This window comes from Sparus aurata, chromosome 10 (assembly GCF_900880675.1).
Source record: "Sparus aurata chromosome 10, fSpaAur1.1, whole genome shotgun sequence".
Classification (NCBI taxonomy): Eukaryota; Metazoa; Chordata; class Actinopteri; order Spariformes; family Sparidae; genus Sparus; species Sparus aurata.
In genome coordinates this window covers 4,962,514-4,976,094 of record NC_044196.1, presented here as the reverse complement: position 1 = coordinate 4,976,094, position 13,581 = coordinate 4,962,514, and the positions used below count along the sequence as shown (strand labels likewise).

General features: G+C 40.4%; 1 long non-coding RNA gene across 3 annotated transcripts; it reads right to left on the bottom strand.

Moving 5' to 3' along the window:
- Nucleotides 1–274: 274 nt before the first annotated feature.
- On the bottom strand, nucleotides 275–1,400 carry LOC115589679 (uncharacterized). 3 transcript variants are annotated; one of them, XR_003985575.1, is made up of 6 exons: nucleotides 1,268–1,400; nucleotides 1,093–1,188; nucleotides 926–991; nucleotides 791–838; nucleotides 567–647; nucleotides 275–429 (listed from the first exon to the last, which is right to left on the bottom strand). It is a non-coding gene; the product is annotated as an uncharacterized LOC115589679 (long non-coding RNA). The 3 variants fall into 3 exon arrangements; XR_003985576.1 differs by having other exon boundaries at nucleotides 797–838; XR_003985574.1 differs by lacking the exon at nucleotides 791–838 and having other exon boundaries at nucleotides 1,268–1,398.
- Nucleotides 1,401–13,581: the final 12,181 nt, after the last annotated feature.

Here is a 13,581-nt window from a genome sequence, read left to right as displayed (position 1 = left end):
AAATAAGTCTCTGTATTCTCTATGTGTGAGTAATAAAACCACTCTTAACTGTATCCAGCAGCTCTGTAAAGTTACTGTTAGTGTCATCAAGTTCAGCAGCAACAGTGCAACTCATTTATAAGCCATTGTGGTGCCTGACAAGCAGCCCAACCCACGTAACTGTCTGACAATGCCACCCCCTGATGGTGGGCAGAGGAATACCCTCAGTTTTCGTTTATATGTAGTGTGGCTGTTATCTTCCCCACAACAGGGACAGTTGACAATGAGGCAAATATGTATAAAAAATAACTTTATTACAATTAGTATAAATACCAAGCAATAAGTCTGGGATATTATGAATAGAAGGTTTTTAAAGATAACTGGTTGAACTCCTCACTCAGGGAAAGGTCGGACTGGCATTAGCTAAGATCCCTCTTCCTCAGGAGGCCCCTGGAGAGACCAGAAACAAGAGACAGCAAACACAACATTGGGACACACATGCAACACAGCAAACACTAAACACATAAAATAGCAATACACCACTACAGTATATCACATCCGGTTGCAGTTATAGGTATACTACACACCACTACAGTGTCTCATCCGTGTGGTCACCCCGAGGAGAGTAGCAGTACACCTGTGCAAATCCCGCCTTATACAGAGACAGCCTACGAAGAGAGCACATGTAAGAGAGGAGAACAACCAGCATCAGTGCATTTAAATTAATTCACACAGAATTAAAACTGACAATTGGCCCCAGAAACAGACAAAAACAAAAGAAAGAAAAAGAACCAAAATAAGTTGAATTCACCAAGACCTATGATTTAACAACAAAACAGTGGCTGGCCTGGTCCTTTCTCTAAGAGAGAAATAAAACACATTAGTTGCCAGCCTAGTTTAACACCACAGCATATTCAACCTTTAACATAATCAAATATAGGCCTACTTGGCAGGTATTCTCAATTGTCCCACATCGCAGTAACTATGCAGGTGTAGTTGAACATTCCAAGTGCTACAGACACAAAGAGAGGCTTTAAGTAGACATTTCAACAGTTTTAAAACATTCAATGAAAGTGGGCATTATATAATTTACCAGCATATCAGTGTCCATACCTCCACAGCTGGAGTCACAATGTGATGATCTCATCAATATGAAAAGGGCATGCAGTGGTCTGTGTTCTCCGCAAGGAGCAAACACACTACATTATCCTGATAAAATGGAATAAATAAGTATTAAACCTATGTTTTAGTAACTGAAACGACATACACCTAAATGACCCCCCCATACCTGCATGTGAGGTGAACCCAGCTCAGCTGTGCAGAGTTGGCTGGCAGAACAAAGAAACACTGACTGGCACCTCCCAAACATTTATCACTTCCTGATTTCAGTCATGTGATCATGAGACATCATGTGACCCTGTAGGGTGTGTGACTGTTGCCACTGAGTGTGTCAGACTTCCTACCCAAATCCCCACAACATTTTGATATGATCATGTTTTGCACTGTGAATGTATGATGTGTGATTCAGCACATGAGTAGTGGTGCACTTCTTCCTCTGGTGGACAAAATTATTGTTACAAAAAGAGACGCTTTATTTCCATCATGAATATTTCTGCAGTCTTACACATGAAAAAATAAGAAGAAAGGTATAGCTTATAAAATGGAGCACCAGGAGAAAATAATTCTAACATGGAACTCTGGACTTTTGTACATTTTTGTTTCCTGTCTGTGATTTCTTGAACATGAACAGGTCCAAACAAGGCTGTTGTGACTCTGCAGCCAAACTGGACTGAAGTATACAGAGGAGAGAGGATCACTCTCAGATGTGAGATCACAGATGGAGGAGACACTGAGTGGGAGTATGAATGGAGAACAACCAGCTCAGAAAAACCTTCAGATCAAAATGAACACAGAATTACATCTGTGACTGGATCCCACAGTGGAGACTACAGGTGTAAGGGCAGAAAGAAACATACGCAGCATTCTTCAACAGATTGGAGTGATCCCATCAAACTGACAGTACCATACAGTGAGTCACATCACATTTCTTTCAAAGGGAAGATTATACAGCTCATTAAAAAACTGTTTTGTTCATATATATGTTTAAAGTAAATCTTCAGTATGTACTGATTGTGCAGAATGTATCTGATCCTCTATCAATACATGTTTTCATCTAAAAAATCATTTTCAAACAGATCCCCAGCCTCTCCTCACTGTGTCTCCATCATGGCTGAGTGCTGGAGTGTCAGTAACTCTGAACTGCAGTGTTAAAGATCCATCTGCAGGATGGAGGTTCTACTGGTATAAGATGGTTACTCGTCCATTAGGCATCGTCTTGTACAGATATGAGCTTCTACCTGGCAGCAGCAGTGGGACTGAACAGGATTCCTACATTGTTCATGGACAGACAAACACAGCACGATATAGTTGCAGAGCTGGAAGAGGAGCTCCAGTATATTTCTCTGAGTACAGTGACTCTAAGTTTGTCTGGTCTGCAGGTCAGTTTGTTTCTATCTCTGAAGAAACAGATTTTATATCAGCTCTGTTCATCTTGTTTCTAAATGATGATAAACAAACAGTATCTTGAAAAAAAAAGAAAATTAACTCACTGTGTTCTCATGATCTTGTTTCTCTCTCTAGCATCAAGCTAACCTTCATGCTTTCCACCTTACTGGGTGGAATTAACTTGTTTCCTTCTGTCCTCACTCTTTAACACAACACACACAAAGACAGATATGATATCTTGGCTAAAGCTCTGCTCTTATATACAAAAAGTACTTTTAGTCTGGATACTTCAGCTCTTCTTCTGCTTACAGCAGCTGGAGTCACTTGGTTGTCTATCATTTAAAATCTACTCAAGATCGTAGCAAGAGGTCAAAGTAGAAATCATAATTTTACCAAAATACTGAACTTTGTTAGAATAAAAACAAAGCTAAGGACTATTTGAATGGAGGCTTTTTCTATCTGAAGATCTCTGTGCTCTGTTTGACCTCTTATCACATGTTGTTTTTCAGATATTCACTCATCAGCATCTCTCACAGTGAGTCCTGACAGAGCTCAACACTTCACCTCTGACTCTGTCTCTCTGAGCTGTGAGGCAAACTCTACTGAGTGGAGACTGATGAGACCATCACCTGAGGACAGATACTGGTCAGACTGCAACCCCTGGTGGACAATCACTGGATCAACATGCAACATAAGCACTTACAGGACCAGTGATGCAGTGTACTGGTGTGAGTCTGGATCAGGAGAGTTCAGCAATGCAGTCAACATCACTGTACAGGGTATGATTTCATTACATTATGTTTTTCTTTGACTTATTACTTCAAACATCCCGTTGTGTGTTGAGGAGGACAGCACACTGACATGTTAAGAGTTCTGCCCAACACTCTGCTTCATCATCTCTCCACTAATTAATGGGTTTCACTTAATAAACATAGTTGAGGATTTAATCACACTGTGATTTTAACCATGTATAAATATAGAATATAGATTTGTGGCTGATGTGTTCTTCAGTTTTTAGGTCCATGATCACCATTTAAAGTCCAGTGTGAAGGATTTAGTGATATTTAACTGTGAGTTTACAGATTCAGCCAACTGAAAGGGTTCTTGAACATTAGACACACAAGGTGTATGAAGATGAAACGTCAGATTTGATCATCACTGTTACATCAGTGACAACAATGTAAAAGAAAAAACCCAGTATGTCTTTTCTCATCTCTCTACATCAGCTCATTCTCAAGTTCCTCAACCAGCTGATCTCTGACTGAAACCTGGTATTCTTTGACTGTTTAACAGATGGAGATATGATCCTGCTGAGCCCTGCCCGTCCTGTGACTGAAGGACATTCTGTTAGTCTGAGCTGCAAATTGAGACGTCAAACATTTGACTCCATTGTGTTTTTCTATCACAATGAGAAAGTCATTCAAAATGACAGCAGATGGGAGTTAAATATCTCTGCAGTGTCAAAGTCAGATGAAGGATTCTACAAGTGTCAACACTCAGGACGAGAGTCAGCACAGAGCTGGATGTCAGTTCAGGGTGAGCAGGATTAAAACTATTGCTGCATTTTCTTGTAAAATGTTTGGGGGGTTTTTTGACTGGGAAATAAATTTAGACGAATATTGTTTTCCTGATCGATCAGTTGTATCCAAAGCACGATCAGACAGACCCAAAGTGACGACGCTGTGGGAGACAGAAGTCTGTGTTACGAGTTCACTCTGTGATGGACTGACAGTCTGTCCAGGATGTAACCTCGCTGTCATCACATGTCAGCTGGATAATCACCCTGTGACCCTGATAAGGATAACTGATAATTTAACATTTGTCTTTGTCAGGCGTGTTCGTTTGTTTGAGAGGTGAAAGTAGACAGACCAATAGAGAAGACAGACTACGACGTGCTGTTAACTATTTAATAAGAAGAATTGTATCATCAAGCAAAAGCAAAAAGCTTGGTCAAGGACTTTCTCTGTTTGAAAAATCGCAGGCAGTGCCCTAGGCAGCAACGCTGTTAACTGCAACCAGTCGCCCAGAAAAAGATGCAGAATTTCAGCATGTAATACATTATATGTTGCTGTCACCTTTGTTTATGGTGCCTTCACTGTCGCATATGCACGAGGGATTTGGGAGGTGATATCGTTGGCCTTCGAGGCCTCTTCGTGTGTGAATGTGGTAAGTGAAAGGTGAATGGGTTCACTCTCATACCCTGGCTTTGTTCTCCATGTATTAGCCCCTCATAAAAGAGACTAATGCTTCTGACCATTTAATTTGTAAACAGGATATGTGCAACTCTTTTAATAATGTGAGATAATAGGAAAAGATGGGAAAAGACAATCTATATGTGTTGTGCAATATCAAAGCATCTAAGTGTGGCAGACGTCATAATGTAATGAGCAATGAATGATGTGTGTGTAGGTTCATGAGCAGCGTGTTTGTTAAGGGGAGTCATAGGCAGTATAAAGTAGGTCGGGATCATAGGGGGACATACAAATTGGTCGGCGAGGCATAATGAAAATGTATAAATCCCAACATCTTTCATCAATTGAAACCACAGTGAAAGTGTTCAACTTGGCTCTTCAACACTTAAACAAGGGTTCGCCTTCACAAATGTAACAGTCAGTAGTGAAACTTAAAAACTGAATAAAGAAACCAAGAAAAGAGAGACATGACATGTAAGAGAGATCATTGACCAAGTTTAAACTAATACGTCTCTAGTATTTATAAAATAATTCAGTGTTAATATTAATTTACAGTTCCAGTATTTCTGACCTGTGTGTGCTGCACTATATAAACTGGACTTAATCACAGTGACATTCATTTCCTTTTTTCTGTCTTTGTTCTGAATCAAACAACAAAAGTACCAAAGGCTGAACTGAGGGCTGATGACAGAGACATTCCTGTAGGGGGCAGTGTGACCCTGACCTGCTCTGTGAACACATCATCATCTGGTTGGAAATACTTCTGGTACAGAGGAGAGAAAACCTCTGAATCTCTGACCTCTCAACTCTCAGCTGGACCAATCAGAGTCTCAGAGGGAGGAGTCTACTGGTGCAGAGGAGGAAGAGGAAAGCCAGTTTACTACACAGAGTACAGTGATTCAGTCACTATCACCAAAATCAGTGAGTTTGACTTTTCTATTGGAAACAGAACAAAGACATATGTTGTATTAATTGACTGAAAAACATTGTATGTTTGATGTAGATTTAACTTTTCTTCATTTTTGTTTCCTGTCTGTGAATTCTTGAACATGAACAGTTCCAAACAAGGCTGTTGTGACTCTGCAGCCAAACTGGACTGAAGTATACAGAGGAGAGAGGATCACTCTCAGATGTGAGATCACAGATGGAGGAGACACTGAGTGGGAGTATGAATGGAGAACAACCAGCTCAGAAAAACCTTCAGATCAAAATGAACACAGTATTACATCTGTGACTGGATCCCACAGTGGAGACTACAGGTGTAAGGGCAGAAAGAAACATACGCAGCATTCTTCAACAGATTGGAGTGATCCCATCAAACTGACAGTATCAGACAGTAAGTCACATCACATTTCTTTCAAAGTGAAGATTATACAGCTCATTAAAGGCCTATTTTTGTTCATGTTTATATTTAAAGTAAATCTTCAGTATGTACTGATGGTGCAGAATGTTACGGTTCCACTAATAATACATGTTTTCATTTAAAAAATCATTTTCCAACAGGACCTGATCCTGTCCTCACTGTGTCTCCATCATGGGTGAGTGCTGGAGCCTCAGTAACTCTGAACTGCAGAGTTAAAGATCCATCTGCAGGATGGAACTTCTACTGGTATAAGATGGTTCCAGATTCATCAGAAAACTTCTACAGCTATGAGCAGATACCTGGCAGCAGCAATGGGACTGAACAGGATTCCTTCATTGTTCATGGACAAACACACACAGCACGATATAATTGCAGAGCTGGAAGAGGAGATCCAGAGTATTACTCTTATTACAGTTACTCTAAGTTTGTCTGGTCTGCAGGTCAGTTTGTTTCTATCTCTGAAGAAACAGATTTTATATCAGCTCTGTTCATCTTGTTTCTAAATGATGATAAACAAACAGTATCTTGAAAAAAGAGAAGAAAATTAATTCACTGTGGTCTCATGATCTTGTTTCTCTCTCTAGCATCAAGCTAACCTTCATGCTTTCCACCTTACTGGGTGGAATTAACTTGTTTCCTTCTGTCCTCACTCTTTAACACAACACACACAAAGACAGATATGATATCTTGACTAAAACTCTCATTTACAAAAAGTACTTTTAGTCTGGATACTTCAGCTCTTCTTCTGCTTACAGCAGCTGGAGTCACTTGGTTGTCTACCATTTTAAAGTGTTCTCAAAATCGTTGCAAGAGGTCAAAGTAGTAATCATAATTTTACCAAAATACTGAACTTTGTTGCAATAAAAACAAAGCTAAGGAATATTTGAATGGAGGCATTTTCTATCTGAAGATCTCTGTGCTCTGTTTGACCTCTTATCACATGTTGTTTTTCAGATATTCACTCATCAGCATCTCTCACAGTGAGTCCTGACAGAGCTCAACACTTCACCTCTGACTCTGTCTCACTGAGCTGTGAGGGAAACTCTACTGAGTGGACAGTGAGGAGGTTATCATCTGGGGACAGATACCCATCGCTCTGCTCCACCTGGGGGACAATGACTGGATCAACATGCAACATCAACACTGACTGGACCAGTGATGCAGTGTACTGGTGTGAGTCTGAATCAGGAGAGTTCAGCAACGCAGTCAACATCACTGTACAGGGTATGATTTCATGACATCATGTTTTTATTTGACTTATTACTTCAAACATCCCGTTGTGTGTTGAGGAGGACAGCACACTGACATGTTAAGAGTTCTGCCCAACACTCTGCTTCATCATCTCTCCACTAATTAATGGGTTTCACTTAATAAACATAGTTGAGTATTCAATCACACTGTGATTTTAACCATGTATAAATTAGACTTGTTGTCAAGACCGCCTTAACCAAGACCAAGACACTACCAAGACCAGAGAGTATCAAGACCGAGGCCGAGACAAAAAAAAACAACTATTTTTTTGCCATTTTGCATGAGTTGTAGAACATAAGCGTCACCACGCATGCTGGTGGTGGTGGTTTTCAGCGGGAAACACTGAAATCCAAACAGAGACGACCAATGCTCCAGCCTTTCGTTATCTGAAGTCAAAGCCATTCAATTGGCAAACGGGGAACGAGCGCCAACGCCGCCTGTGTCACAAAATGTACGTGATTGGCACCAACTGTGTCTGCCTGGATATTATAGGTTACACATCCCTTCGAGACCGCTTGGCCAGTCCGAGACATTGCGAGACCGAGAGACCCGAGACAAGACCGAGACCGAAGACAGTCAAGGCCGTGACAAGACCAAGACCACAAAAAAGTGGTCTTGAGACCAAGACCGGTCTCGAGAACTGCAAGTCTAGTATAAATACAGAATATAGATTTGTGGCTGATCTGTTCTTCAGTTTTAGGTCCATGATCACCATTTAGTGAAGTCCAGTGTGAAGGATTTAGTGATATTTAGCTGTGAGTTTACAGATTCAGCCAACTGAAAGGGTTCTTGAACATTAGACACACAAGGTGTATGAAGATGAAACGTCAGATTTTATCATCACTGTTAAATCAGTGACAACAATGTAAAAGAAAAAACCCAGTATGTCTTTTCTCATCTCTCTACATCAGCTCATTCTCAAGTTCCTCAACCAGCTGATCTCTGACTGAAAGCTGGTATTCTTTGACTGTTTAACAGGTGGAGATATGATCCTGCTGAGCCCTGCCCGTCCTGTGACTGAAGGACATTCTGTTAGTCTGAGCTGCAAATTAAGAAGTCAAACATTTGACTCCATTGTGTTTTTCTATCACAATGAGGAAGTCATTCAAAGTGACAGCAGATGGGAGTTAAATATCTCTGCAGTGTCAAAGTCAGATGAAGGATTCTACAAGTGTCAACACTCAGGACGAGAGTCAGCACAGAGCTGGATGTCAGTTCAGGGTGAGCAAGATTAAAACTATTGATGCTTTTTCTTGTAAACTGTTTGTTGTTGACTGGGAAAGAAAAGTATAGTTTTCCCAGTTGATCAGTTGTATCCACAGCACGATCAGACAGACTCAAAGTGACGACGCTGTGGGAGACAGAAGTCTGTGTTATGAGTTCACTCTGTGATGGACTGACAGTCTGTCCAGGATGTAACCTCTCTGTCATCACATGTCAGCTGGATAATCACCCTGTGACCCTGGAAAGGATAACTGATAATTTAACATTTGTCTTTCGTCAATTAAAACCACAATGAAAGTGTTCAACTTGGCTCTTCAACACTTAAACAAGGTTTTGCCTTCACAAATGTAACATTCAGTAGTGAAACTTAAAAACTGAATAAACAAACCCAGAAAAGAGAGACATGACATTGTTGGTCTTCGCATTACACAAGGCCTGGTTAAAGAGTGTTTAACAACAATAAAAGGGGGATTTAGGTTAAATTTGACTATCAATAATAATTAATGATTGTTTGGGATAATTATTAATTATGATAAATAATATGATCCAGTTTGCATTATATCACTTCGGGACACCACCCTTGAAGAAGGGAAAAGATAGCAATTTTACTAAATCAGTCTCATAAAAATGTACTAAACTGTTTATAACTCTGGTAATGATTAACTTAATAACTACAACCAAATATACCATAACAGCTAGTAATGGTTGAAGGATTTTGGAGTTCTTGATAGTGTAGATGTTGGCAACATTCACTCTTGTACAATATTAAATAGACAGCAAGAAGGTTCAAGGTCTTTTATTTAACATAAAGATGGAATCACACACTCTAACTAACATGTACTATATACAAGTGTGTGTGTGTGTGTGTGTGTGTGTGTGTGTGTGTGTGTGTGTGTGTGTGTGTGCCTGGCAGAACAAATAAACAATGGCGGTCACCGATATCACATGTGGGTGTGATATGCTCTAGCCTAAAGGCATGTGTGTGTCTGTGAGTATGTGTTGTGTGACGTGGTACCAGGTTATAGAAGATGGTTAGTTGCATGCAGAGACCCTGAGTCTGTGTGAAGCATAATTCGACTAATGTCAGAGTTAGCCGTCTAGGAACGCAAACTACCAATAACTTGACCTGAGGTCACAGTAACACCAAAACATTGAACAAACACATCAATTGAACACATCACATCAACCAGAGTTTAAAGTCCTGTGCTAAGCCGTTCTATGCTTTGCTATCTAAGACCAGTTCAATGTTACCAGTCTTTGAAGAGTAGGTGCTGGTGGTTGCAGGAGAAATTTGGAGCTCCAATGTTGAACAAAGCTGTTCTTGCTCTGCAAGGTTTGATGAAAGTCGGCAGAGGAGGAAACTGGTCGCTCCTTTCCTTTGTAAGGATAGCAGCTTGGTGCTAACCTGCTTGGTGTTCCTCAGATCCTCAGATTGGCAGGACCTCATGTTGCTGGAGTGAGGAGAAGTTCTTTGGGCCTGCTGCCAATGCAGCTTGCAGCTCCCCACAGCTTATTGGGCCCAGAAGGTGGGACATTGAAGGCATGCAGCCCCGTGGGGGAGGTGGAGAGGAGCCCTTTAAGATCCGAAGTTGGAAGAGTAGAAGGAATTGAGTGAGGGAGAGAGAACAATGAATGCTCTGGGGTTTTGACTACCTGATCAGCAGGGGGTCTGTCACCCTGACCAATAGTAGCGCAAACCCAAATTCTGCACCAAGGTGTGAAGAATGGGGAATTCTGGGACACTGAGTTCAGTTCAGAGTCCATTTTGAAATCCACAATGAATGACTTTATCTGTGGGTCCCAACAACATGTAAGAGAGATCATTGACCAAGTTTAAACTAATATGTCTCCAGTATTTATAAAATAATTCAGTGTTAATATTAATTTACAGTTCTAGTATTTCTGACCTGTGTGTGCTGTACTATTTAAACTGGACTTAATCACAGTGACATTAATTTCCTTTTTTCTGTCTTTGTTCTGAATCAAACAACAAAAGTACCAAAGGCTGAACTGAGGGCTGATGACAGAGACATTCCTGTAGGGGGCAGTGTGACCCTGACCTGCTCTGTGAACACATCATCATCTGGTTGGAAATACTTCTGGTACAGAGAAGAGAAAACCTCTGAATCTCTGACCTCTCAACTCTCAGCTGGACCAATCAGAGTCTCAGAGGGAGGAGTCTACTGGTGCAGAGGAGGAAGAGGAGAGCCAGTTTACTACACAGAGTACAGTGATTCAGTCACTATCTACAAAATCAGTGAGTTTGATTGTTGTACTGGAAACAGAACAAAGACATATGTTGTATTATTGACTGAACAAAATTGTATGTTTGATGTAGATTTAACTTTTCTTCATTTTTGTTTCCTGTCTGTGAATTCTTGAACATGAACAGTTCCAAACAAGGCTGTTGTGACTCTGCAGCCAAACTGGACTGAAGTATACAGAGGAGAGAGGATCACTCTCAGATGTGAGATCAAAGATGGAGGAGACACTGAGTGGGAGTATGAATGGAGAACAACCAGCTCAGAAAAACCTTCAGATCAAAATGAACACAGTATTACATCTGTGACTGGATCCCACAGTGGAGACTACAGGTGTAAGGGCAGAAAGAAACATACGCAGCATTCTTCAACAGATTGGAGTGATCCCATCAAACTGACAGTATCAGACAGTAAGTCACATCACATTTCTTTTAAAGTGAAGATTATACAGCTCATTAAAAGCCTCTTTTTGTTCATGTTTATATTTAAAGTAAATCTTCAGTATGTACTGATGGTGCAGAATGTTACGGTTCCACTAATAATACATGTTTTCATTTAAAAAATCATTTTCCAACAGGACCTGTTCCTGTCCTCACTGTGTCTCCATCATGGCTGAGTGCTGGAGCCTCAGTAACTCTGAACTGCAGAGTTAAAGATCCATCTGCAGGATGGAGGTTCTACTGGTATAAGATGGTTCCAGAGTCATCAGAAAACTTCTACAGATATGAGCTTCTACCTGGCAGCAGCAGTGGGACTGAACAGGATTCCTTCATTGTTCATGGACAAACACAAACAACACGATATCGGTGCAGAGCTGGAAGAGGAGATCCAGAGTATTTGACTTATTACAGTGTCTCTAAGTTTGTCTGGTCTGCAGGTCAGTTTGTTTCTATCTCTGAAGAAACAGATGTTATATCAGCTCTGTTCATCTTGTTTCTAAATGATGAGAAACAATAGTATCTTGAAAAAAAAAGAAAATTAATTCACTGTGGTCTTATGATCTTGTTTCTCTAGTGTCTAGTCTCTCTAACTTCATGCTTTCCACCTTACTGGGTGAAATTCACTTGTTTCCTTCTGTCCTCACTCTTTAACACAACACACACAAAGACAGATATGATATCTTGGCTAAAACTCTGCTCTCATTTAGAAAAAGTACTTTTAGTCTGGATGCTTCAGCTCTTCTTCTGCTTACAGCAGCTGGAGTCACTTGGTTGTCTATCATTTTAAAATGTTCCCAAAATCGTAGCAAGAGGTCAAAGTAGTAATCATAATTTTACCAAAATACTGAACTTTGTTAGAATAAAAACAAAGCTAAGGACTATTTGAATGGAGGCTTTTTCTATCTGAAGATCTCTGTGCTCTGTTTGACCTCTTATCACATGTTGCTTTTCAGATATTCACTCATCAGCATCTCTCACAGTGAGTCCTGACAGAGCTCAACACTTCACCTCTGACTCTGTCTCACTGAGCTGTGAGGGAAACTCTGCTGAGTGGAGATTGATGAGGTTTTCAACTGAGGACACATACTACTGGTTAGACTGCTCCACCTGGAGGACAATGACTGGATCAACATGCATCATAAACACTTACAGGACCAGTGATGCAGTGTACTGGTGTGAGTCTGGATCAGGAGAGTTCAGTAATGCAGTCAACATCACTGTACAGGGTATGATTTCATTACATTATGTTTTTATTTGACTTATTACTTCAAACATCCCGTTGTGTGTTGAGGAGGACAGCACACTGACATGTTAAGAGTTCTGCCCAACACTCTGCTTCATCATCTCTCCACTAATTAATGGTTTTCACTTAATAAACATAGTTGAGAATTTAATCACACTGTGATTTTAACCATGTATAAATATAGAATATAGATTTGTGGCTGATGTGTTCTTCAGTTTTTAGGTCCATGATCACCATTTAAAGTCCAGTGTGAAGGATTTAGTGATATTTAACTGTGAGTTTACAGATTTAGCCAACTGAAAGGGTTCTTGAACATTAGACACACAAGGTGTATGAAGATGAAACGTCAGATTTGATCATCACTGTTAAATCAGTGACAACAATGTAAAAGAAAAAAACCCAGTATGTCTTTTCTCATCTCTCTACATCAGCTCATTCTCAAGTTCCTCAACCGGCTGATCTCTGACTGAAACCTTTTATTCTTTGACTGTTTAACAGATGGAGATATGATCCTGCTGAGCCCTGCCCGTCCTGTGACTGAAGGACATTCTGTTAGTCTGAGCTGCAAATCAAGAGGTCAAACATTTGACTCCATTGTGTTTTTCTATCACAATGAGAAAGTCATTCAAAGTGACAGCAGATGGGAGTTAAATATCTCTGCAGTGTCAAAGTCAGATGAAGGATTCTATAAGTGTCAACACTCAGGACGAGAGTCAGCACAGAGCTGGATGTCAGTTCAGGGTGAGCAGGACTAAAACAATTGCTGCATTTTCTTGTAAACTGTTTGTTGTTGACTGGGAAACAAATTTCTACAAATATTGTTTTCCTAGTTGATCCAGCGGTGTCCAGACCTGACAGCTCTTCATTTTCTGTATGGTTGATTGTTGGGCTGGTTTGTGGAATCGTTCTTCTTATTCCTCTGCTCATTTTGTTTTGCTACAGAGCGTCTAAGGGTGAGACCTTCTTCTTCTGTTGTTACATGTTTATTAATTATTCAAATACACACATACTCTGACCTCATGAGAGAGAACAGCAGTATAACAACCAAGATCTAACAACAAGTTTCTCTTTCACAGATTCAGGATTCGTCAGGTAAGTGCAACACTCTCTCATCTCATGTCAA